The following is a 19,857-nucleotide window of genomic DNA, read 5'->3' on the forward strand; positions in this document are numbered from 1 at the left end:
TTAACCACCCTCACTGTTGAAAATGTGAGCCTCATGAATAAATTGAATTGGGATAGTTTTACTCTGAGCAACATGACATATTGTTCAGTAGAACTGGGGGTGGGGGGAAATTGGGCTAAAATACTTGTTTTTCTGAGCAACGCAGATTTGGGTTCTCTGAAATATTTTATGAATTTGTAACAAATGAGCTGAATTATTTTGCTTTGAACTAAAACCTCAGAAAAATCAAAAAGGTCTAAATAGTTTAAGTTTCCCATTTAAAAGACTGTTTCAAAATTTACTTTCATTTTATGAAAAAAATATAACAATTGGAAAAACAGCAACTGATCAAACAAAACATTTCATTCAACTTGTCAGTCAGCCAAAAACTTGGAAAAAAAAATCAATTAGGTTCAATCAGAAACTATTTTTTCATTTATGTTTCAGAAGAGTCAGCAAACCAAGAAGTCAGGTATTTACACAGCTCTTTTGATCATACATTTTGTTTCTCATCATTGCTATCTACTGATTAGCCCTATTCTCACCAGTAAAAAGAAAAGGAGTACTTGTGGCACCTTAGAGACTAACCAATTTATTTGAGCATGAGCTTTCGTGAGCTACAGCTCACTTCATCGGATGCATACCGTGGAAACTGCAGCAGATATTATATACACACAGAGATCATGAAACAATACCTCCTCCCACCCCACTGTCCTGCTGGTAATAGCTTATCTAAAGTGATCATCAAGTTGGGCCATTTCCAGCACAAAACCAGGTTTTCTCACACTCCACCCCCCTACACACAAACTCACTCTCCTGCTGGTAATAGCCCATCCAAAGTGACAACTCTCTTCACAATGTGCATGATAATCGAGGTGGGCCATTTCCTGCACAAATCCAGGTTCTCTCACCCCCTCACCCCCCTCCAAAAACCACACACACAAACTCACTCTCCTGCTGGTAAAAGCTCATCCAAAGTGACCACTCTCCCTACAATGTGCATGGTAATCAAGGTGGGCCATTTCCAGCACAAATCCAGGTTTTCTCAACCCCCCACCCCGATATACACACAAACTCACTCTCCTGCTGGTAATAGCTCATCCAAAGTCACCACTCTCCCTACAATGTGCATGGTAATCAAGGTGGGCCATGTCACCTTCAGCCCCCAACTAAAACCCCTCCAACGCATTATTAAGGATCTACAACCTATCCTGAAGGATGACCCAACACTCTCACAAATCTTGGGAGACAGGCCAGTCCTTGCCTACAGACAGCCCCGCAACCTGAAGCAAATACTCACCAACAACCACATACCACACAACAGAACCACTAACCCAGGAACTTATCCTTGCAACAAAGCCCGTTGCCAACTGTGCCCACATATCTATTCAGGGGACACCATCACAGGGCCTAATAACATCAGCCACACTATCAGAGACTCGTTCACCTGCACATCCAACAATGTGATATATGCCATCATGTGCCAGCAATGCCCCTATGCCATGTTCATTGGACAAACTGGACAGTCTCTTCGTAAAAGAATAAATGGACACAAATCAGATGTCAAGAATTATAACATTCATAAACCAGTCGGAGAACACTTCAATCTCTCTGGTCACGCAATCACAGACATGAAGGTCGCTATCTTAAAACAAAAAAACTTCAAATCCAGACTCCAGCGAGAAACTGCTGAATTGGAATTCATTTGCAAATTGGATAGTATTAATTTAGGCTTAAATAGAGACTGGGAGTGGCTAAGTCATTATGCAAGGTAGCCTATTTCCCCTTGTTTTTTCCTACCCCCCCCCAGACGTTCTGGTTAAACTTGGATTTAAACTTGGAGAGTGGTCAGTTTGGATGAGCTATTGCCAGCAGGAGAGTGAGTTTGTGTGTGTGTGTGTGTCCCCCCGGGGGGGGGGGGTCGTGAGAGAGCCTGGATTTGTGCTGGACATGACCCACCTTGATTATCATGCACATTGTAGGGAGAGTGGTCACTTTGGATGAGATATTATCAGCAGGAGAGTGAGTTTGTGCGTATATGGGGTTGGGGGGGTGAGAAAACCTGGATTTGTGCTGGAAATGGCCCACCTTGATTATCATGCACATTGTAGGGAGAGTGGTCACTTTGGATGAGCTTTTACCAGCAGGAGAGTGAGTTTGTGTGTGTGGTTTTTGGAGGGGGGTGAGGGGGTGAGAGAACCTGGATTTTTGCAGGAAATGGCCCACCTTGATTATCATGCACATTGTGAAGAGAGTTGTCACTTTGGATGGGCTATTACCAGCAGGAGAGTGAGTTTGTGTGTAGGGGGGTGGAGGGTGAGAAAACCTGGTTTTGTGCTGGAAATGGCCCAACTTGATGATCACTTTAGATAAGCTATTACCAGCAGGACAGTGGGGTGGGAGGAGGTATTGTTTCATGATCTCTGTGTGTATATAATATCTGCTGCAGTTTCCACGGTATGCATCCGATGAAGTGAGCTGTAGCTCACGAAATGCTCATGCTCAAATAAATTGGTTAGTCTCTAAGGTGCCACAAGTACTCCTTTTCTTTTTGCGAATACAGACTAACACGGCTGTTACTCTGAAATTCTCACCAGTGATACAATTCTACTGCTTTAGGGCTGGTCAACATGGGAAACTGACTCTGCAGTAACCGACTCTAATGTAACTCCCTGTGTGGCCACTTTTCTTTTTCCGGTTTAGTTTAATCCAGTTGATTAAGAGGGTCCATACCAGGAGCTATTCCAGAATAGCTCTGGTGCCTTACATTCACCTATTACCTTGCTCAGGAATAACTTCCCAGTGCAGACAAGCCCCTGTTTTCACCAACACTGATTTGGAGCTGTCCTTTCGCCCCTCCATGCAGAGGTGGGACACTGAACAGCAAGGTTTATCAGTGGGGAAATGAATTTATTTGATGTTTTTCCCATCCCGAAGAACCCAATACAATTTTTACAAACATTCTGGTATAGCTGAATCTGCATTTTTCTCTGAAAAAAACGTTTCAGCCAAAGAATTTTACCCAGCTGTGGTTAGGATCCTTTCTACCCCCTTGGAAATGCCTTACATTTAAGCTCTGCTAGGTAGACTTGAGCCAAGAGATAATAGGGTTTAGCCCATGGTGAGTAATAGTGAGAGGACAGAAACCACAGAAGAACACTCAGATGCAGCTTCCTCCAGGCTTCAAGAGTTGACCCGCTACCCAACCTCATTCATGGGGGTTCTTTTTTATCTTGTATTAATACAGTTTCAATGAAAAATATCAGAGCACAATATTGGATCAATGCTACCATACAAAGGTGATTTTATCTTTCTCAGCTGATAAATGTCTACCTTCTTGACACCTTAACATCAGAAAAAAAAAAAACTTTAAATAAATCTTCAGCTAGTACAAGTCCTTCTGCACTAGTGTGATTCTGTGGTCACAAAGTTCGCCATGGAATTCACCCTGTTGCTTCCAGAATGTTGGCCCAGAATCTCCACTTTCATTAAATAGGCCTCAGGTGTCCAGCCCTTTGTGGAATTGACCTTCAATGCATAGCCAATGCAGTGCCATCTGCTTGTGTCTGCAGGCTGCCTAAAACAATAGCTCTGAGAAGTATTAACAGTCCCATTCATCTTAATCAGAGCTCTGTGTGTGGGGTTTCCCCTTCCAGGATGCCATACATCAGCCAGGCACTTCACATTTTGTTTCCTGTCACCTTGCCCAGCTAGTACAAGGAGGAGTTAATTGGACCAGGCAGTCTGAGTTGCTCCAGGTAGGAGGGAGCCTGGGCCCATGTCCAATTTGCAGCTAGGGAGCATAGGGAATGACAAGTACATTGCGGCGGCTCAGGCTGAGGGGAGTCAGAATGCGTGTGAAGGATCCGCTCTTGGTCCTTTCTTGGCTCCCGTTTAATTGTACGTTTCACTTTTCCCCTGTAAAGGAGGAGATCATGGGTGGAAGAAATGGCGGAGGGAAATCACACCGTGGTTACAGACCTCCTTTTCCAGGGGTTCATGGATCTTCCGGAGCTTCAGGTCCCCCTCTTTGTGTTGTTCCCAATGATCTATGTTATCACCCTGGCGGGGAATCTAGGGATGATAGTCTTGATCAGGTTCAACTCCGGACTCCAAACCTCCAGGTACTATTTCCTCAGCAGTTTGTCTCTTGCCGACGTCGGTAATGCCTCCGTTGCTGATGACTTTTGGGGTTCAGGGCAAACCCATTTCTCTCGCCGCATGCACAGCACAGGTTTCCTTTGTCTGTAACTTTCTGACCAAGGAAGCTTTGCCTGGTGGCAGTAATGTCATCTGATCACTTCCTAGCCCTCGGTAGCCCCTTGCTCTAGAGCCTCGTCATGTCAACAATACTGTTTGTGTTACTAGCGGTTGCTTCCTACATATGTGGCTTTGTGAACGTGGTTCTTCAGACTCCATTTATAATTTACCCTGTCCTTCTGTGACTCCAATGTCATCCACCATTTCTTCTGTGACATCCCCCCAATCCTTAAGCTGTCCTGCTCCGACACCCACAACGCTAACACAGGGTATTTCACCTTGTCCACTATAGTGGTCATGACTATGATTCTCATTGTACTATTCTCCTACATGTACATCCTCATTGCCATCCTGAAGATCCACTCTGCCAAGGGCAGAAGCAAAACCTTCTCCACCTGCGCCTCCCACCTGATGGCCATAACAATTTTCTACGGGACTGTGATCTTCATGTATTTACAACCCAGTTCCGACTACACCACAGACCCAGACAAGATCATCTCTGTGTTTTATATACTCATAATTATCATGCTGAATCCCCTGATCTACAGCTTGAGGAACAAGGAGATGAAGGACGCCTTTAGAAGGATGATAAACAGGAAGGTTTGTTCTCAGTTAATATAATTATTGGGATTTGTGCTTATCAATAAACCAGTGATGAATTAATAGTGAATTCTCTGTGTCATAGCTCTGATTTCTTTGTTTTAACTGTATTCTGTGGCTTGTTTGAAAAAAAAAAGGAATCCAAGACCGTTAATCTTGGATATTCAGTTTCCCATGTTCAGGAATGACTGCGAGGCTGCAAAGAATACAGACGCTCCCCGACTTACGCAAGCATTCCGTTCCAGAATGCCTCGTGTATCTCGAGTTTTGCGTAAGTCGGAAACGTATCTCCGACCATTACGTGCAAAAAAAACCCCAAAGAAACTCCTATTTCTAGTTTACGGAACTTTTTCCATAATCTCGGATTTGCGTAACTCGGGGAGAATCTGTGCACTATTGTAAGGGAGCATTAGTCACAGTTCCCCTCTGACTCCCTTTGCTGGACATGCACCGACTTGTGTTGAGGGGAATCCCATCTTGGATCCCCAGTTGTTTTAAGGTGCCAGAGATTGAATGGAGCCAGTCACTGCTGCAGTCTTGGGGTTCCTAGGCACGCAATCAGGGTGCAGGCCCTCTGCCTAGCGCCCTTTCTGGAGAGCTAGAACCTGCTATCTAGCTGCCTAGTCCCTGAGCTCAGGGATGACTTTTCAGACTCTGCCATAGCTTAAACACCCCCTGTCCTACAATGCCACCAAACAGTGTGAGCCTTCTAGGTTACAGCTGAACTCTCCCATAGGGCCACACAGCATGTGTAAAGAATATAATACACAGAGAGAGACACACTCTGAACAGCAATCTAACACGGCAGAGCGAACACTTCACCAGTAAAGCACAAGCTCAGTTAGAAAAGGACACACATCCTAACTTCAATGGGCCTCACTAGCTCATCCTTTCCTTGAGAGTCCCCTTGTGTATACATCTATGTTCAGAAAGACTGCTCCTCTCCCTCCTCATCTAGCTCCTACACGCAGCTCCTCTCAGTTCTAGCTGGTCAAACATGGCCAGGTAGAGCCCAAATTGAGCAGCTTTTGACCTTTTATAACCACCTTACTCTCTGTCAGGTGACCTCATGATCAGCCACTGCGGATGGCCAGATATCCCTACCAGGCAACCACTGCTTCCCCCTCCTGCCTCCTGCCCGCATCAACAGAAAGTTTAGATGGAAAATTTTCAACCACCCCCTGCCAGGAACAGATCCAAAGCTCATTGAAGCCAATGAAAAGACTCCGATTGACTTCAGTCAATATTTGGCTCAGTCTGCAGGAGTTTAAGTGGGGATATTCAAAAGGCACCAAACTCCCATTCCAGGGAGTTGTCAAGGGAACTGGATGTCTAACTGCTCATTGAAAATGTGCATTTGCTCATGGGCAGTTGTTGATTGCACTATGGGGTTTCCAATCCTGGACCAGTATTAAAGTGTTGAAAGGAAAATAGCATTGGCAGCCAAATGAGTTTGGCCCACACACGTATTGCCAGTTTAAGAACATCACAATGTTAATCAATAGAGTAACTTTGATGTGTTTTTAGTTATGGCACTGTAGCTTCATTCCATTTTGCACATATATAGAAAAATCATAAGTAGTATTCCTAGGAGCACAAGAAATGGATTTAAGTGATTGATGATTAAGAGAAAACTTCCCTGGACTAACCAGAGCAGATGAATATTCAAATGTCAGTGTGTGAGCAAGCTTCCTAGTGCTATGAATATTGATAGCCACATCACACTAGTAATTCATAATGGGTACTAGTACATCACAATCGTACATCTTTATAAATTGATTGGACTACATGTACCCTTTATCTGTCCCCACATCATACTCGCAAGTCAATGGAGTTACTTCTGGGATGAATCTGTCTCAGGGTTTACAAAGTCCAAAGAAAGCCAAACAAAGCAGACCCTTGACATAATTTCATGATCACCAGAGAAACTCTTTCATAGGTTGGTGAGAAGATAAAGAAGTAAATTGAAGCACTCCCATAAAAATGTCCAGGACTGATATCTATGGTGCTGAACTAATATGCACTGGAGAGACTCCATTAGGTCCAATGGCCAATGGCTCTGGTCCTTAATGAATGACAAGGGGGCTGGTATAGTTTTTTCAGATTGATTTGAATGAGAAGGGGCAGCTCTATTTTTTATACACAGCTGTTCTCTGGGAGAAGGTGCCACTGTACAAATTGTCTTGGCAAATTGTCTTAACTTCAGTTACACTACAAATAGGTTTACTTATTCATTACTCTGGCAGAGCAAGTGTTAATATTGACATTATTTCTGTATCATGACTCATATGTTGTTTTCCTAACCATTCCCAATATGTTTTCTTTCCCAATTAGATAACAACAGAATTGCTCAAAAAACAACGTTTTAATGAGGCCCACAGCAGCTTATTATAATCCATAATAATGGATGCTATCTACATAGTTCTCCAAACTTTGGAGAATTATGTCAATATGAACATTACTGGCATAACCAGTGCTGGACAATAGCATTTACTCTTTCCCTTTTTTTCCCCTTTCAATATCTTCGCTTTTGGGCCAAATTAATCTCTGGCATCATTCTTTTATGCCAGGGCTATATTTGGCCCATTGTGTCCAAAGCCATGACAAATTAAACCAGGTCACTGCGGGCATGAGTCTATGATCCTTGCTCACATTGACTAGCACTTACTCATAGCAGGAGCCCCAATGAGATCAAGTTCTACTCAGTGCAAGTAAAGCCAGATCGGCTTAGGTTCCAAATAAACTAAAAATTTTCATGTGCACAAGACAGAGAAGAAGGGGCTTTATCCCATACATAATAACATGTTAGAGCATCTCGAAACTATAGGCTCGATTCTGATTTCCTTACACTGAATAGCCCCTTACTGTGAGAGTGGTCTCATGAGGACTCCCACCTGCTGAAAAAGTGTGGTAAGGGCATAAAAATCTGCCATTAAAAAGCCACAAAACTATGTTAGGGAAATAAGCAGAATCTCTTATTTAATCTGGAAGAAACAGTGCAATCCTCAGAATGTTTTATGTCAATTCAACATAAATACAAATCAGTATTGAAACTGATGGTGAAGTGAAATGCACTCGGCCAGATTCTAAGCTAGTGTAAATCAGCATCACCACATTGATGCCAAAGGGGCAGAAACCCCAGCTAATGTAATGTAACTTGATGGAGTGCCACTTAAATTAATGTGGCTATATTTCCAGTGGGTGTAAATCATCTTTGCCCCATTGAAATCAATTCCATACGGCTAAATTGAGTGGAAATCCATCAACCTCAACAAAAACCTCACAGATACAGATTGAAATCAATGGCGCTCCAGCTCCAGTTGGTGTAAGCTAGCATCACTACATTGCAGTCAATGTTGCCAGATCCCCAGCAGGTGAAAATCAGCATTAGCTCCATTAGTGCTAATGCGTGAGACCCCAAAGTAAATAGGTGGAGCGCTACTGAACGCATTGGGCCAGAACCATACCTAGTCAAAATTGGTGTCATTCCATTGACGTCAGTGGGGCTACACACATTTATACAAGAAGAAGATCTGGCCCTTATGACCATAGGATTTCCCAAGGCACATAAATGACTTAAGGGCAAACGCCCCTTATTGGGGCAGCAGTCTGGCTTGTTCTATCCAATTGGCAGATCATGTCCTTAACTTGTAACCTGGTGTAGATATGTAACCCATACACAGCCTGGGTGTGGTGCTCTGTCCCATCTGCTGGCATTGAGACCACTTAGAGAGAGTTTAATGAGTCTACTCTACATCCTTATTTAAGAGCCATGTGTCTTTTCGCTCATGTGGTAGAGGCTCATGTACTAAGCTGCAGAGGTCCTAAATTCAATCCCGAACACCGAAGATTGGGGCCTGTCGGTGTTACAGATGCACATCAAATTATCCACCCACAGGGGCAAGTGTGAATTGTCTGATGTTCATAGCTTCCCAACATTAACCTTAATCCTAACCATACCCCTGCAGAGTTTGGGGAAGTTCTGGGGCAGACTCTTGTTCCATGACTGAACTAACCTGTAGAAGCTACCAGTTCCCCTCGGTCTCATAGAAACATGGGGATTGCCAGACAGGATCAGACACAAGGTCTATCTAGTCCAATAGCCTGTCTATGACAGTGGCTTATACCAGATGCTTCTAAGGAAAGCGGAAGCAGCTCATAGTAGGTACATGTGGGATAATCTTCCCCCAACATTAGGTCATTGGAGAATGAAAATAGTGGTATATTAGGTGATGGTCTGTTTCTATCTTGGCATTTTGTCAGAGGCCCATGCAGTGGTTATTCTGATGTTGTTTAATCAGTTCTCCCTAAGAATCATCTGCATTGTCAGCTTTCTCCACAACCCTCCCTGACTTTGTATAGATCCATATCTGAGTCTGCACTGGGATCAGAGTCAACCTCACATGATCTATGAGTTTGATGGAAATATTTTCCACATACCAGGCCCTGAGTTCTCTCTCTGATCCCACAGGATTGACATGTACTGTTCTCTGCAGTCCTAGACTCCTTACAATTCTGTCACAGTAGTGCTAGAATTGAGATTGTGTGATCTTAGCATACCAGGAGTTGAGCACAGTCTAACAAAAGAGAATATAAAATGGATGGGCCTGTATATTTAACAGCATCCTCTAGTGAGATGCAATTTCAGAACAGCTCAGGTATTTGTATGATTTCAGCATCCTTTTACCTGAGTTTCAATCTACAGAGGACACCTAACCTAAAGCACTAATGGTAACTGCAATTCACCTTTAAATCAAGAATAAGAGGCCTGTGATTTAAAAACAGAATCTCATGAGGTCTAGCCTTACTGAGTACAACAAACTGCAGACGCCCTCTAAGTAGAATGCTGGAAGTGTGCTACTCCCATAATAACCCAGTGGTCAGTGGATTGAAACCAGGGTCCGCTAGCCCTGGCCTGTTTATTATTTACGGGTATAAAATGCCCATGACTAAAGTTAGTCTGGAAAGTGGAAGAAAGTTTCTAATCATCAGAGCAGGGAGGTTCAGGAACAGCCTCCCACTAGAATTAGTGTAGTTATACAACCTAACTCGATTTAAAGTGGAGTTGAATAAGTTTATGAATGGGATTATATCACGTTGCTGCCTGCAACAGCAGTAGGCTGGACTCAATGACCTCGGGGGTCACTTCCTGTCCTATATTCCTCTTGGGATTGCCAATATTAACGAGCCTGCATTATGCACAACCATTTTTGTGCAATTCAAAGAAATGCTGCAACCTGAGAAATCAGGATGGTGACCCAGAGAACTTGCCCCCACTCTCACAGCTGTTTATTGATTTTTTTTAAAAATCAATAACTGCATTTATTGAGAAAATATTGTCCTGTATATCATCTTTCTAAAGGCATCCTTCACTCCATGTTTCTAAGGCTGTAGATCAGTGGGTTCAGCATAGGGAACACAGAGATGACGTTGTCTTGGTCCAAGGTGTAGCCAAAAATGGGTCGTAAGTACATAAAATCAGAGTACTGTAGAAGGTAGTGACAGCTGTCAGGTGAGAGGCACAGGTAAAGAAGGGTTTCAGTGGATCTTCAGGATGGTGTATTAAGAAGATGGCCTGAAACGTAACGCCGTGTATCAGAGTCCTGGTGTGAGGCCTAAAGCCTGAGCTAAAGTAACCAAAACTTTGCAGATCTAAAGCAAAGCCAAGCTGTGAGCAAGAGGCAGACCCCGTCCACAGAATCTGGCAAGAACAGGGCTGATATTGCAGAATCACACGTGCTTAAGTAGTGCTTAGGCACAAGTATATATACGCCAGCACATTCCAGAAAGGCGGTACCAGAACACCTCGATACCAAACACATTCCCCAGAGATAACAGGAGCACGCTGACCCATCTTAAGGATAAGATCAGGATGACAGCATGATGGATAGAGATGTTTTAATCAAACCAACATGTACAAGGTAATGGGCAGCCCTTGGATCCGTCAATGGGTGGCACCCTAATACGTCAGAGGGTGTCACTCTGATATGTCAGGGGCAATACGTCACTTGTTAGTATTTGTGTATAAAGATGTATCTCAGAGGGAGTGTCTTTGGCCAGCCTAGGGAGCAGTGGAGAGTCCCACCACTGACTGAGTTGCGTCCATTGACACAAGCATACAGGTCTGACTATCCATCCAGATACTATTACTTTGCTCTATTGACAGTAAACCTGGCCAGGTGCCTTCACTGAAAATTGAGTCTGTGGATTTCTTGGGCTGTTTAATTGAGGTCTGCTATCTCCACAGAGCTGGGACAGCACACTGAACGAACACACACTCAGCCAACGTCGTACCCCAGATGGCGACGAGGCTGTACATATAAGAGACTATCTAGAACAACTAGCATAGTAATCTTGACAAATATAGTTGACAAGGTGAAATGAATAACATCATTGCATTGTGTACGTCAGAGCAGGACAGCTTAAGGATGGGGAGGGATGTCAGAGAAGAAATGATTGCTGACCCTGGGGTAAGAGAAAGACAAGCTGAATATACAAATTGTTCGGGCCATTGAATTCACAAAGACACAACGACTATCAGCACACAGAGTTTCCTGGTCATGATGACCCTCTAGAGCAGTGGGTTACAGATGACTGTGAATCGGTGAGAGGCCATGGTGGCCAGGAGGCATCATTCATTGGTCACAAAGACACAGACAAAGAAAAATTGCACAGCTCACTCAGGGAATGAAATGATTCTATTATTCTCTGCTACAGAAGTCATGAGCACCCTAGGCGCAATAACAGAGGAATAACCAACATTGACAATGGACAGATTACTGAGGAAGAAGCACAGAGGGGTGTGAAGATGGGAGTCAATCCTGATTAAAAAGTCATCCCAAGATTCCCGACCAGTATGATAACATAGCTCAGTAGGAACAACATGAAGAGTGGGACCTGCAGCTCTGCGTGGTCCATGAATCACAGAAAAATCAACTGTGTCACCATGGTATAAGGCGTGGTGGGTGGAAAATCTAAATTTGCAAATAAACTGGAGCCAAAAATGAAGCATGTGTAGATTCCGTGTAACAACTCTGACTGCTCCTGTGAAATAGTGTGTCTTGGGGAATGTATTATGGGTGATGCACACACTTCCCCCTGGAGATGGTGCACTGTCTCCTTACAGAAACACAGCACACTGTGCATTGTTTTGCATTCAATTAAATATGTGCAGAGATTCTGCCACAATACGAGACTGTCCAAATCTGAATCGTTCCCATGCCAGAAATATCCCTTAGGGCACAGGGCTTTGCCATCCATGTCTCTCCTGCCCACCCTCTCTGTTGTTAAATCAGATTACTTTGGAAAGGAGGTAAATCATCTCTTGTAAATGTATAGACAATAATGAATAGTGTAGAACTTTTTCATTTACACTGGTTTTCTCTTCTGGCTCCCATCAATGTCAGTGGGAGTTGATGGCACTTGGCACCACTGAAACTCAAAGCAAAAGTCCTACAAGGGATCTGTGTCTAACGTTGGGAATCGCCAGCAGAAAGATGTTGCAGGGCTAATACGTACCTATAGAGACATTCATGTCATTGAATGTCTTTTTTCTTCCTGAAGGCTGAATATTAAATGGAAAGATCTGCTCAACTTTAGAGAGTCATGAGCACCAAAGGGCAATAATACATGTAGATGACCATAAGTGATAGCTAACATAAGGACCATAAGAAGTTCTAAAAATCATCCTCCCACCCCTCATTGGGTATATCTATGCGCCATTCCAAGGTGTGATTTCAGCTTGGGTATTCCTCAATCTCTACAGAAGTGGTGTAGGCCGAAAAACCTAACTTTGACAATTGTTTTAAAGGATAATTATTTTAAGTGGTAATATTATAAGTGGGTACAGAGTAAATATAGGTTGGAAAAGGATTTCCTGTCTCCTGAACATATTCAAGATTTCAAAATATTTTCCCATTCTACATTGGGATGAAACCAGGTCTTCTGGAAAAACTTCACAGAAAGTGGGAGATAGAGAAGCTTGACCCATGAACCAAGTAGTGTTTAGGGTACTCATCTAGGTTAAGGGATGAACTGGTGGATTTTCAGCAGTTCCAGGGAGACTCGCTGACAGTCACTAATGTGACTTGGCCCTCCAGATAAGCCCCGGATACTACCGCTCAAAATGCCACCAAGCAATTGCCTGGTGGGTCAGGATGACTTGACCACCACAGAAAAGGTTGCGGGAGAAAGGATGCTGGAGAGACTCTAGTAACACTTATGGAAAGGGGTGCATCCGTTTGTCATCATCCATGTCCATCACCTGCAGTACCATTCCCCATAGCTCTCTTCCCTCTAGGCAAACCCAGTTTCTTGTGGATGCTCTTCCCCAGGCCACACCTAACTCTCCCCAAACTCACTATCTCCCCCACCAAGCTGATCACAACTCCTTCTAACCCATTCCAAATCAGGCACTTGGACTTGGGTCTCTCACATCCCAGATCAGGCTTACAATCACTGGGCTATCAAGATAGACTTTCTCTTTGTGTGTCCCAATGAATCCTTTATTATTCATCCAACAGGAAAGATTGAGAGACAGAGATGCACTGTAGAATACAAAACAGGGCAGACATTAGGGCACTCACCTGTGATATTGGAAACATAGATCTATTTCCCTGCTCTTAATTAGGCAGAGAAGTGACTTGAATAGGGGTCTCCCACATCCCAGGTGCGTGCCCTGCTAGCTGGGATTTGGCTATTTTGGAGTTGCTCTCTCTATGTCTCTGGAGTTTAATCACAAATTCCACCCTGAACCTGAGAAATGTTGAATCAAAACTGAGACATTCCAATTAAAAGATTCCTATTTGGCAAATCCATATTTGTGGTGGAAAATCCATTTTATTAAAAAGTTCCCAGCCAGCTTGAGTGCAGAGAATGGACAGTGCCCACTTTGTGAGCAGCTCTTCAGTATTTTGTTTTAGTCTCATCATTCAATGTGTGGGCCCAGGTGTGATGGAGAGCTGGGCAAGAGCTGCTGACTCAGCCCTCTGTCATGCCAGCTCCCATTAAGGGAAGCAAATTGGATCTGGCTAGAAAAACCTGCACCTAATTGGTGAATGGGAGACGGTTACCCACCCAATTAGCCTGGGGCTATAGAAAAGGCTGGGAGACCAGCCACCAAAAGTGGGGGAGAGTAAGGGAGTGGAGGCAGAGATAGTGCATCTGTCCTAGGTTGACATGGGAACCTAAAGCTGTGTATGGTGAAAAGGTGGTGGGAACAGAACCTGTAAATGAATGACACCAGTGATTATTGAACCCCAGAGTCTCCTAGGGACAATGTCAGCCTGGCAGGAGCTAAGAGGGCCCTGCAGAGCCCTTCTACACCAGGCCTTATTTAAACTCTTCCAGCCTTGCTCTGGAGACAGAATTCATAATTTGCTCATGTGCTTTTCCAAGGTGTTTATCACTGTAGTGTCTGAATTTATTTTCAAAATGCCCCTGTGAGGTAGGGAAGTGAGGCACAGAGAAATTAAGGTCAAAACTTGCCACTAATTTTGGGTGCCCAGTTTGAAACCCTGCAGCAGCCCAGAATTGTAATTGCTGGGAAAATCCCCTGTTCAGTCCCTGGAATCCCTGGGATGTTGCCTGCTCAGGGCAGATGGAATCTTGGGGGGATTAAACTGGGAAGCTCTAGCAAATCTCAATTGATCCTGTGTGAGCAGCAATTTCTATAGGGTCAAATTTGGGAAGATTTTCATGAGATTGGCATAAGGCACTGCCCTGTCAAATTTCATGTCACTGCTGCAAAGTTTGGGGTCACCAGAGCTTTTCAGAGGAAAAGTCATCTGAGGTGGGGTGTTTTTTTTTTTTTTTTAATGTGGGTAGAACAATGTCTTTTTCCCTAGCTTTGGTCTCAGAAATGGCAGAACAGGCTGAATCTTTCCAACTAAATACATTTCAATCTGAGGCAGGCAGCAGCCTTTTAAGTCAGGTCAATACACCGACAGGAAGCATGTCAATTTTGGAACGTCCACATGTTTCATGCTGATCAAAAATTTGAAAACCAAAGATTTTGACATTTGCAAATGGACATTTTTCAGAATTTCCATTCTGTTCAAAATGTTAATATTTTAACTTTTTTCCTTGATTTGTCAACATTTGTTTGCATCCCAAGTCAGTTTTTCCCATGGCATGGAAATTCTGAATTTCACTCAGCTCTGCCCTGTATAATAGACTCAGCTACAGCAGGGTAAAGGTGTTTTGTTCTCGGGTAGCACGAGGGAGGAAGCACTAATGCAATGCGATAGGTAGCTCTGGGGTGCAATGGCTGGTCCATGATCCCTGCTAATGGAGGTGGTGATGCACAGATTGGGTTTCACCTGAGTCAATCCTTTCAACATTTCCTTTATGGCCTGTATTACGCAGGAGGTCAGACTAGCTGGTTACAATGGTCCTCTCTGGCCTATAATCTATGGACCTATTCAGTATATGGCACCTTTATATTGATATAACTTCATCCACACTCATGCTTATACCAGTATAAGTATATCAGAGGAGAAGCACATCCCTAACAGATATAGCAACACCTGTAAATCGAAATTTCGGCTGTAGGCCAGATCTAAGTGTTGGCACGTGGCAGAGATGAAACCTGTACTCCTAAATCTAATTGACACTTTGGGCATCTCAATCCAGAACCAGGTCCCATTGCTATTCCTGAAATCACCTCTCAGCTGAGGCCAAACCCCATAGATGCCTAAACTCACTTGGCACCTACATTTTTGCAGTAAAAGCTCCTTTGTGCCTGTTTCAGCCTCTGAGGATGCACACTGCTACTTCTTTATGAGCATCCAGATGCCTACCCCTTCCACCTCAAAGGAGAAGAGATTTCACCAGGGGTCTCCCACCTCTCCTGTGGGCACTCTAGTTGCTGAAATATGCAATATTCTGGTGTGGTTCTCTTCAGTCTCTCCTGTTAGAGCTGTTCTGTTTGGAATCTATGATTTATTATCCCCAGCCTCCAGGAGACATCAAAGACATTTTCATGATCTCTTCTGACATTCTATCAGGGGGTAGCCATGTTTGTCTGTATCCACAAAAACAACACGGTGTCCGGTGGCACCTTAAAGGCTAACAGATTTATTTGAGCATAAGCTTTCGTGGGTAAAAAACCCACTACATCAGATGCATGGAGTGAAAATTACAGATGCAGGCATTGTTATCCTGACAAATGAAGAGAAGGGAGTTCCCTCACAAGTAGAGAACTAGTGTTTGCAGGGCCAATTCAGTCAGGGTGGATGTGGTCCACTCCGAATAATTGATGAAGAGGTGTCCAGTTTGGCCAATGTACATGGTAGAGGAGCATTGCTGGCACATGATGGGATATATCACATTAGTAGACCTGCAGGTGAATGAGCCCCTGATGGTGTGGCTGATGTGGTTGGGTCCTCTGATGGTGTCACTGGAGTTGAATAGGGACTGGGAGTGGCTTGCTCACTACAAAAGCAGCTTTGCCTCTCCTGGAATTGACACCTCCTCATGAATTATTGGGAGCCAAACCAGCCCATCACTTCCTCCACCAAATACAAACCACAATGGAATTTACTGAATGTACACCTACACCATGACTGGTAAGAAATGTCATTATTATTATCTTTTGAGCATCTCTTTGTGAATGTGGCAGTGAAATTCCATAGAAACATAACAGCCATACTGGGTCAGACCAAAGGTCCATCTAGCCCAGTCTCCTGTCTTCTGACAGTGGCCAGTGCCAGGTGCCCCAGGGGGAATGAACAGAACAGGGAATCATCAAGTGATCCGTCCCCTGTCGCCCATTCCCAGCTTCTGGCAAACAGAGTCTAGGGACACCATCCCTGCCCATCCTGGCTAATAGCCATTGATGGACCTATCCTCCATGACCTTATCTAGTTCCTTTTTGAACCCTGCTATAGTCTTGGCCCTCAAAACATCTTCTGGCAAGGAGTTCCACAGGTTGACTTAGTATTTATCTCTAGGAGATGCATTTTCTCATTTCTAGGCTCTGGGAATCTGAGAGTCAAAAGTAACCATAGAATCAGTTACAGTCCACACCACTTACAAATGTTAGTACCTCTGGGAGGATTTGTAAAGGGGAGGAAAAATAATGCACATGGTGACAAAGAATGTCTGTAAAACATACACTAACTTCAATAGGACTGTGACACTTTAAGGCTGCATAGACAGTGATAACAAAATTTTCCGCTGGGGCTGCCTCATATTAGGCACGTAAATTTCTATTTAGGCACCTATATAAAAGGGGCACTGAGCATCCCTTGTGCCCTTTGAGGTTGTTTGGATTAGGAAAAGAAAATCAATGGCAATGAATAAACTCTATAGCATTGATTATTTGGGAACATTGATAGGAGATTTTTTGCCTCCCTTCTAAACTAAACACTCCCAATCTATATATCTCTTATTTTATAGATGATTTGACCCACTGGATGGTTTCATGCATATTAACACAGAGTATACAATATTTCTGTAGCTAGAACATATCCTATCTCTAATGGAAAGCATGTGGGTAATACAAAGAGAACATTCCCTAGGAGTGTCCTTTGATGTATTATGTTTGTTCTTATGAAACGGTGTATAATCACAGGGAATATGAGGGATCTGTACTCAATACTTTATTGGCCCCGATTAATTGTAATCCTTATTTTTATTTTTCACCAGCAGAGGAGAGAGTTTCTGGAATAATTGGCAGAGAGAAATCACACCACGGTGACAGAGTTCATTTTTGTAGGATTCAGATGTTCATCCAGATCTACAGACCCCCTCTTTATGTTGTTCCTAGTGATGTATGTGGTCAGCCTGATGGGGAATCTTGGGATGATAGCGTTAATCATGGTTGAAACCCGGCTTCATACCCCCATGTACTTTTTCCTAAGCCAGATGTCCATTGTAGATATTGGATATTCCACAGCCATAGCTCCCAGGCTGCTCATGACCTTTGTAGCAGAGACGAGAACCATTCCTTTCATTGAATGTGCAGCACAACTATTCTTCATCTGTTTCTTTGTGACCAGTGAAAGTTGCCTCCTGGCTGTGATTGCGTATGACCGCTTCAAAGCTATCGGTAATCCACTGCTCTACAGAACCATTATGCCCAAGTGTCCTGTTGGTGGCTGGCACATATGCCTGTGGCTCTGTGAATTCAGTTGTGCAAACTCTATTTATATTCAGTCTGTCCTTCTGCAGCTCCAGTATTGTCAACCATTTCTTCTGTGACGTGTGCCCCCCATGCTGAAGCTGTCCTGCTCTGACACCCAGGTCACTGACCTTGTACTTTTCACTTTCTCGACTGTAATTGTCATGACTGCTTTACTGGGTGTCCTAATCTCCTACATGTGCATCCTCGTGGCCATTCTCAGGATCCATTCTGCCAAGGGGAGACGCAAAACCTTTTCCACCTGCACCTCCCACCTCACAGTCATCACTATGTTTTATGGGACACTGATATGTATATACTTAAGACCCAGTTCCAGCTATTTGATGGACCAAGACAAGGTTACCTCTGTGTTTTATACCCTTGTGATCCCCATGTTGAACCCCCTGATCTATAGCCTGAGAAACAAGGAGGCATATGATGCCTTTAAAAGGGCGCTATACAGGAAGATTTTTTCTTGGTAATTATAATCATTACTATATTTTAACCAATAAACAGCAGATGGCAGAATGAATTCTCTGTATCATTATCCTTAGTTCTCTGACTCAGCTACTCCAAGTGACGTTACGTTGTATTGGACTGCGTACAGAAAATATAACGTTAGAAATTGCTGTTTTCAAGATCCACGAATGAGGGTCTGTGACACTATGTAGAATTGGCAAGATGCTCTGGCATTTGGCTTCAAGGACAATTGCTGTTGGTCCCAAAACCGATCCCTGAGGAACTCCACTGGTAACTCCCTCCAGCCTGACAGTTCGCCTTTCGGTATGACCCGCTGTAGTCTCCCCTTTAACCAATTCCTTATTCCTTTCAATTTTCATATTGATTCCCATCTTTTCCAATTAAACTAATAATTCCCCATGTGGCACCATATCAAACGCCTTACTGAAATCTAGGTAAATGATAAATAGCATGGAGGGAGAGGAATTATTTAAACTCAGTACCAATGTGGACACAAGAACAAATGGATATTGTGGAAGAAAACAAGTTCGTTCTTTTAGTTTGGATGTAACAAGTTAGAGACAGTTTTATTTTTAGACAATTGCAAGAAGGAAGACAGCCGTTTGGCTAGAGTATCTGTTTTTATGCTAATTTTTAAAGTATAAACAATGTAAAGCAAGTATTAATACCGTTTTATTCACATAAAGCTCTGCTTTGTTTATACATTTTTTAAATATTTTATTCTTTTAAACATTTTTTGCTACAATTACATTTTACTATTTTAAGGCAAGGTTAAAAACAGCTTTGCTTTGCAATTTTTGTTCGCTTGCACCAGTTTTGCCTTAATAAGTTTTATGTTATCAGGGGTTAGAGTTAGCCTGACTTTTGCTTCTTTTTTTTTTTTAACAGAACTAAGATGGCTGCCCTTAAATCCCCTTTTTTTACTTTCACACTCCCCCCTTCAGTGCTTTTAGTACAACCATCATTTTTAAACTTTTATTTTTTTAGACCTTGTATTTTTGATTTTAGATTAAAAGGATCAGGTTTAGCCCCATAACTTTTGGTTGGATGTAACGATAATGCATAATTAGTATGAACATGAAAGGTAGTTTTGTTCTTTTTTATAACAACATATTTTTAAATTAAACAAAAACATTGATTTTATTGTAATAGTATGCTGGGGTTATTTTGTAGCCTTAGTGACATAGCACCATACATTATAATTAGTCCATAAGATGCTTTATAGACGGTATGTAGGTTTTGGCATTAGTCGGGTATTAAGGTGGCTTAATTAAAGGGTATTTAAAGCCTTAGATTTAATTATAGGACTTTATTTGCAGGCCAATAGATAAAGATTTTTTGCAGCAGTGGTGAAATTAAAATGTATGTTTTGCAAAATGGTGACCTTAACGTTTACACAGCTGTAATTAGCTTGG

General features: G+C 43.0%; 1 pseudogene; it reads left to right on the plus strand.

The window, feature by feature from the left end:
• Window positions 1–4,536: 4,536 nt before the first annotated feature.
• LOC144265918 (olfactory receptor-like protein OLF2) lies at window positions 4,537–18,444 on the plus strand (annotated as a pseudogene).
• Window positions 18,445–19,857: the final 1,413 nt, after the last annotated feature.

The sequence above is a fragment of the Eretmochelys imbricata genome, chromosome 6 (assembly GCF_965152235.1).
Source record: "Eretmochelys imbricata isolate rEreImb1 chromosome 6, rEreImb1.hap1, whole genome shotgun sequence".
Lineage (NCBI taxonomy): Eukaryota > Metazoa > Chordata > Testudines > Cheloniidae > Eretmochelys > Eretmochelys imbricata.